We start from the raw sequence: 7,828 nt of genomic DNA on the forward strand, positions 1-7,828 counted from the left end.
ATGTGCGCTCAACCAGGTGGGTCACCACCACCTGGCCCCTCTCTCTCCTCTTTCCTCTGTTTCTCCCCCTTCCCTCTCTACTCTCTCCTTCCTCTCCCCCTCTCTCCCTCTCCTTCACTCCTTTCCCCTCTCTTCCTCCTCCTCTCTCTTCTGTCTCTCTCCCCTTCTCCCTCTCTCCTCTCTCTCTCCCCCTCTTTCTCTCCTTTCTCTCTCCTCTCTCTCCCCCCTCTCTTGTTTCTCTTCTCCTTCTCTCTCCTCTCAATAAATATAATAAATACAATAAATATTTTCAAATAAGAGCCACAGCAGGCTCATTCTCTCTGCAGGACCACGAGGACTCCCCCAAGGTGTCCTCATCTCCTGCTGGAGACAGGCACTGGGCCAGTAAGCAGAGTCCAGCCAGCACCCTGGCTCCAGGTCAGCTGGCTTGCAGGAGGCGCCAGGGACGGGCCAGCCCTGGACAGAGCCTAGACCCGCAGGTGATGGGAGAGAGGGCAGGAAGGCCATGGCACCTGCAGGTCCTGGCATCCTAGAGAGAAAACAGAGAGCAGGGCAGGGAGATGGCACAATGGATGGATAGAGTCCACCTTCCTGAGGCTCCAAGGTCCCAGGTTCAATCCTCAACTCCCCCATCAACCACAGCTGAGCAGGGCTCTGGAAGAGAGAGGGAGAAGGAGGGGGAGGGAGAGGAAGAGGAAAGGGAGAGAGAGAAGAAAGCAACCAGAGAACCGGAGACTATCCCACCCACAGGCCAGCACCTGCTCTTCTGTCTGGCATTTCAGATGTTCCCAGACACCCCCCCACCCAGCTGACCATGGTCCCTTCCACCGGACGGGGTGAGCACTGTACCCACCACCACCTGGTGTTGGCGCTGCCCAAGCAGAGCCTATGATGTCAGCTGGAGCCACACAGCAGGGTGGGGGACAGATGGCAAACACATGGCCGCTAGTGTCCTTGCTGTCAGGACGGCTGAAACCTCACAGCACCATGCGGGCCTCCTGGAGATGGCCAGAGCTTTGGTCACCCTGTTGGGGTGGGGGGTGGTCCAAGAAGGAGTCTATCTGCACACAGCCACGCAGTGCCGTTCCAGTGCCTACTTGGCCAGTAGTGAGCTATGCAGAAATGCTCAAGTCCATTCTGGAAGCTTCTGGACAGGGTCCATCTTTACCAGACGCACAGCTGGCTTGCCTCTCAGGGCGTATCTGAGGAGGACATTAATGTGGCCTCAGAAAAACTGGAATCACTTGGAAGAGGCTCCATGGGGATATGTTGGGGGGATGAGAAGTGAATGTCCAGGAACACCCCCATCCTAGGGCACCCCATCCCCAGACACCCCACCCTAGGGCACCACCATCAATGGGCCCCCATCCCCAGACACCCCATATCCCTAGACTGCAGCCACCCCTAGATACACCCAATTCCAGTCCCCCATCCAGATACCCCCCACCCCAGGCATCCCCACCCCCAGTCCCTCCATTCCCAGACACTCCCCATTTCAGACACCCACCCCCAGACAACCCCTCCCCAGACACCCCCCCAGACACCTCATCCCTGTGGGGACTGCAGAGGTCTATGGGTGAACGGTTGGGGGCAGTGGGGGTTTATGGGGGACCATAAGGGACTGTGGTGTGGGGGCTGAAAGGGCAGTGGGAGCCCATGAGGAACTTTGGGGCTGAGTGGAGGACTGTGGAGGACCATGAGGGGCTTCGTGGGGCTGTGGGGGCTGGTGGCCTGCAGTTCAGCCCAGCTGCCATGACGGGGTCCTTGCAAGGTGGGGAGGCTCAGGCTACCAGCGCTTTGGGGAGTCTGGGCTCCCCGCTGCTGACCACTCAGTCTCAGGCTCCCCCACCCTGGGATGTCACCAAGGAAAGGACACGGCACAGACATCTGGAGGCCCCTTCTGCCCCCCAACACCTTCAGTCCACAGAGATGTCCACTTTCTGCCTGTGCACAAGGAGGCCATCTCAGCCTGGCCCAGAGAGCCAGGTGTGCAGCTCAGAGTGGACACCAGTGATGGCCCCCCACCCAGCCCCCAGGCAGGGCTTGCCCAGGCCCCCTCCTAGCCCCCCACCCAGGGCCCCCTCATCCAGGGCCTACCCAGGCCCCCGAACCAGTCCCCCGCTCAGTCCCCCGCCCAGAGACTTCCCAGCACCCCCCACCCACCCCCGTTGCCCCCACACAGCCCCACCCCGCCACCTGCCACGATGGCTATTTCCTGAGGACGCCTGTCACTGAGGCACAGACTGACCCCGGCTGCAGTGGCTACTTCACAGGCCACTTGGTGTGTGTTGGGGTGGTGATGCCCCCATCCGGCTCTGTCCACAGGGCTCAACTGTTGCCAGAGTCTGATCCTGCTGCCCATTGTGACCTCGGCCCCCTGTGGCCATCCCCCTGCTGGGGCTCTGGGGACCCCAGCCCAGCCCAGTACCCTGCTTTCCAGTGTCTCCCAGATCCCGCGACAAGGTCTCATTGGCCCCCAGACTAGCTGTCACTCGGCTGAGGACGTTTATTTTTAGGTGATAAATTTGAACCTTCTGATGAGTAACTGCTTCTCTCCACTCCCGGGAGAGCCGGGCAGCCACAGCTCTTGGTGGCCGCGTCTGGGGGCGTGTGTACACACGTGTGCTCGTGAGGACGGTGGGCGGGCAAGGGCAGAGAGTGGGGACTCCAAGCTTCCGGGTGCCCCGGGCCGTGCCCTCCTTATGTAAGCCCGGGGCCTCTCCCGCGGGTACAGCTGTGTGCAGGCTGTGAGCTGATTAAGGCTGATTATTTGGGGGGGGCAGCATTACATAACCCTCCCCCTCTTATCTGGATTTAATCATGCTTCTAAATTTAGGCGCCGTGAGACTCCAAGGTGAGCCTTGTCATGGGGAGGGTGAGTCTTGTTATGGGGGAGGGTGAGCCTTGTCATGGGGAGGGTGAGTCTTGTCATGGGGGAGGGTGAGTCTTGTTATGGGAGAGGGTGAGTCTTGTTATGGGGGAGGGTGAGCCTTGTCATGGGGGAGGCAGGTGCTTGCAGTGCTGCAATAAAGTCCAGGGCTTGAAGGCTGGGCTAGTGGTCCCATCTGACCCTGGGAAGTGTTCACGGGGCAGTCAACGGACTGGCCAGTCCTAAGGGTGGACAGTCAAGCTGGCCCAGCATCCATTTTTGTGGTCTCACGTGGCCACTCCGGATGATCCTCCTCCCCTACCGGGTTCCCAAGGGTGCTGTTCTGGCATTTTATACATAGGCCCCTGTGGGTCACAGACCGGCACTGACTGGACCAGCTCTCTCAGCAAGGCCGCTGGAAGGGGGCTATACAGGGATGGCTAGTCACCTCACTCCTCCAGGCCTTCAGGTCAAGGCCCTGAGCACTTCTGATCTGCACAAGGACCCCACACCAAGTACTGACTGCCTCGAGCCCTGCAGGCATGGGCTGGCTCCACCTCAGTGGCCGAGGCAGCCTGGGCACAGAGCCCCTGCCACAGAGAAGCTGCCGGAAGCCGAGGCTGAGGCGGGGCTGTGGTCAGTGACTGGCCACGTGAGGAGCTACCTGCACAGGCACCTGAGCCCCGGGGCAGATGAGCGCAGAGCAGAGCACAGGCTCCTTCCAGCTCTGTGAGTGGGGGTCACCTGGCTGGGCAGGGGCTCCGCTGACCAGCAACCAAAGAGAAGCTGGTTCCACTGTGAAACCCCCAGAGGTGCTCCAGACCTGGGAGGTGACAGCTAGGGCACTGGGTGCCCTAAGAGGGAAATACACGGAAAGACAGTTAGTGCCCGTGAGCCCAGAGAATAAACGGATGTGCCCGGACTCACCATGGCATTCACATGCATTCAGCACCACCCCACCCAGAAGCCACGACGTCTCCCACTGAACAAAACCAACAGAGAACGGAGTCACAGGCTCGGGTCATCTATGGAGACACCATGGTCCTTGGCTTCAGACCATGTCACCAAGACACAGTAAGCAGCAGTGTGGCCGAGTCAGGGGGGAGGTGTCCACAGAACAGAGCACAGGCCCCAGAAATAAGCCTGTGTGTTGTAGGGAAGCAGCCCAGGTAAGTTCATCGATGAGGCTGATCACACAGATACAGTGAGGGGAGGACAGTCTCTTAAGTCAGCGGTGCTGGCAAAGCTGGAGTCACAGGCAAGAGAGTAAAACTGAGAGGCAAAACTCAGCCCAGGCCAGATGATGAAACTGGCAGGAAATGCCCAGTACTAAGCCCCTTATTGTGGGTGCTGGTCCTGGCAGTGTCTGTAGCTGGTGCCTGAAGCAGAATCAGCAGGTGGAATCATGTCAGACAGCAGGCCTCTGCTCACAGGGGCTGCTGACAGGGGGTTGCTCACAGGGGCTGCTCACAGGGGCTGTTCACAGGGGCTGCTCACAGGGCCTGCTCACAGGGGCTGCTCACAGGGCCTGCTCACAGGGGCTGCTCACAGGGGCTGCTCACAGGGGGCTGCTCACAGGGGCTGCTCACAGGGCCTGCTCACAGGGGCTGCTCACAGGGGCTGCTCACAGGGCCTGCTCACAGGGGCTGCTCACAGGGCCTGCTCACAGGGGGCTGCTCACAGGGCTGCTCACAGGGGGCTGCTCACAGGGGACTGCTCACAGGGGACCGCTCACAGGGGCTGCTCACAGAGGCTGTTCACAGGGGACCGCTCACAGGGGGCTGCTCACAGGGCCTGCTCACAGGGGCTGCTCACAGGGCCTGCTCACAGGGGCTGCTCACAGAGGCTGTTCACAGGGGCTGCTCACAGGGGCTGCTCACAGGGCCTGCTCACAGGGGGCTGCTCACAGGGGACTGCTCACAGGGGCTGCTCACAGGGGGTTGCTTACAGGGCCTGCTCACAGGGGCTGCTCACAGGGGGTTGCTCACAGGGCCTGCTCACAGGGGCTGCTCACAGGGCCTGCTCACAGGGGCTGCTCACAGGGCCTGCTCACAGGGCCTGCTCACAGGGCCTGCTCACAGGGGGCTGCTCACAGGGGGCTGCTCACAGGCCTCAGCTCACAGGGGCTGCTCACAGGGCCTGCTCACAGGGCCTGCTCACAGGGCCTGCTCACAGGGGGCTGCTCACAGGGGGCTGCTCACAGGCCTCAGCTCACAGGGGCTGCTCACAGGGGCTGCTCACAGGGGGTTGCTCACAGGCCTCAGCTCACAGGGGCTGCTCACAGGGGGCTGCTCACAGGGGCTGCTCACAGGGGCTGCTCACAGGCCTCAGCTCACAGGGGGCTGCTCACAGCCAACACCTACTGTTTGGAGAGAACACCTATAGCTCACAGGTCTCACAGGGCCACAACTCAGTACAAACAAAGAGAGAAGGGAGGAGTTGGGTGGTAGCACAGTGTGTCAAGCTCAGATGGCGTAAAGCACAAGGACTAGCGTAAGGATCCCTGTTCGAACCCCAGCTCCCCACCTGCAGGGGAGTCGCTTCACAGGCGCTGAAGCAGGTCTGTAGATGTCTGTCTTTCTCTCCCCCTCTCTGTCTTCCCCTCCTCTCTCCATTTCTCTCTGTCCTATCCAACAACAATGACATCAGTAACAACAACAATGAAAAAACAACAAGGGCAACAAAAAGGAAAATAAATAGATAATTTTTTATAAATATTTATGTATTCCCTTTTGTTGCCCTTGTTGTAGTTACCATTGTTGTTTATGTTGTCGATGTCGTCGACCTGCTTCACCGCCTGTGAAGCGACTCACTTGCAGGTAGGGAGCTGGGGGCTCGAACAGGGATCCTTAAGCCTGTCCTTGTGCTTTGCGCCACGTGCGCTTAACCTGCTGCGCTACCGCCTGACTCCCAATAAATAAATATTTAAAAAAATTTTTTTTAAAGGGAAGGAGGCCTCACTGGGTAGAGTGTGTGCCTGGCCACATGCAGGCTAAGGCTCCAAGCCTGGCACCACACAGGACTGCTGTGGCTACCCCATTACTCCCCTTCTGTGATATCTCTCCCTCTCTCTATGTCTCTGCTTTTCTCTAGCTGAACAAAAAAAATTGCCTGAAGGCAGTGAAACCACAGGTTCATGAGGCCCCAGCTTCACACACACACAAAAATGTGGTGTACACACACATTGGAAAATTACTTATTCAGGGGCCCGGGTGGTGCATGTTACAGTGGGTAAGGACCTGGGTTCAAGCCCTCGGTCCCCACCTGCAGGGGGAAAGCTTCACAAGGGGTGGAGCAGGGCTGCAGGTGTCTCTCTGTCTCTCTCTCCTTCTCTGTCTCCCCTTTCTTGATTTCTGGCTTTTTCTATCCAAAAAATAAAGATAATAAAAATATTTTTTAAAAAAAGAAAATTACTCATTCATGAAAAAGAGGGCCCAGGAAATAGCCCACCCAGCAGAGCACAGGTTGTGCCTGTAGCAGAGCTAGGGGTGGCCTCTGGCAGCACCATGTGTGGCCCAGGGAGGCCACGTGGTCGGGGGGTGGGTACAGAACCTCTCCCCCTTCTGTCGGGTATTAAAGAGCCCAGTCTGCTGGGAGCAGTGGAGCCCTGCAAGCAGAGACAGGAGAGCTCTTCACAAGGCTTTGGGTGCCGCCCTGGGTGCTTCCACATGTGACAGGTATAAAGACTGGGCATCGAGGGCATCAAAAGTGGCTTGGAGGGGAGTCGGGCTGTAGCGCAGTGGGTTAAGCGCAGGTGGCGCAAAGCACAAGGACCGGCATAAGGATCCCGGTTCGAACCCCGGCTCCCCACCTGCAGGGGAGTCGCTTCACAGGCGGTGAAGCAGGTCTTCAGGTGTCTATCTTTTTCTCCTCTTCTCTGTCTTCCCCTCCTCTCTCCATTTCTCTCTGTCCTATCCAACAATGACAACAACAATAAAAAAAATTAAAAAAAAGAAGTGGCTTGGAGGCTGCACAGGGGGTCTGCAAAAGACTCTCCTGGCTCAGGCCCTAAGGCCAAAGGTTCAATCCCCAGTACCACCATCAGTCTGAAATCAGCAGGGCTCTAGATAAAATGTTAATAGTAATATCAATAATAATAAGGCTGTGGAGACAGCACAGTGATTCAATATAAAGACTATCTTGGTGTATTGCACCAAAATAAAGGACTCTGGGGTAGAGGTCCTGGAACATGATGGCAGAGGAAGACCTAGGTAGGGACTAGAGTGCTATGTGGAAAACTGAGAAGTGTTACACATGTACAAACTACTGTATTTTACTGTTAATTCCACCAATTAAAAAAGAACCCGGGAGTCGAGCGGTAGCACAGTGGGTTAAGTGCAGGTGACACAAAGTACAAGACCAGAGGAAGGATCCAGGTTCAAGCCCCTGGCTCCCCACCTGCAGGGGAGTTTCTTCACAGGCAGTGAAGCAGGTCTGCAGGTGTGTCTACCTTTCTCTCCCCCTCTCTGTCTTCCCCTCCTCTCTCCATTTCTCTCTTTCCTATCCAACAACAACAATAATAATAACTAGTACAGCGATAAAAAACAAGGGCAATAAAAGGGGAAATAAATAAATAAATAGAAAAATAGAAAGAAAAAACAAAACCTCTTCTCTCCTGTCTGAGGCTCTGAGGCTATAAGGCCCCAGGTTCAGTCCCCAGTACCACCATCACCACCACCATAGATATGTCATAAAATCTAGTTAATGCCCAAGGCCCTGGGTTCAATCCCCAGCTCAACCACAAGCCAGGCCTCTGCACTTTCAATTTCTCTTGCTTTCTCTTCCATAAAAGTCAGTCAATCAGGAGTCGGGCAATAGCCAACAGATTAAGTGCACATGGTGTGAAGTGCAAGGATCGGCACAAGTATCTGGGTTCAAGCCCCATCTCCCCACCTGCAGAGGGGTCGCTTCACAGGTGGTGAAGCAGGTCTTTAGGTATCTGTCTTTCTCTTCCCCTCT

This window comes from Erinaceus europaeus, chromosome 21, assembly GCF_950295315.1.
Source record: "Erinaceus europaeus chromosome 21, mEriEur2.1, whole genome shotgun sequence".
Classification (NCBI taxonomy): domain Eukaryota; kingdom Metazoa; phylum Chordata; class Mammalia; order Eulipotyphla; family Erinaceidae; genus Erinaceus; species Erinaceus europaeus.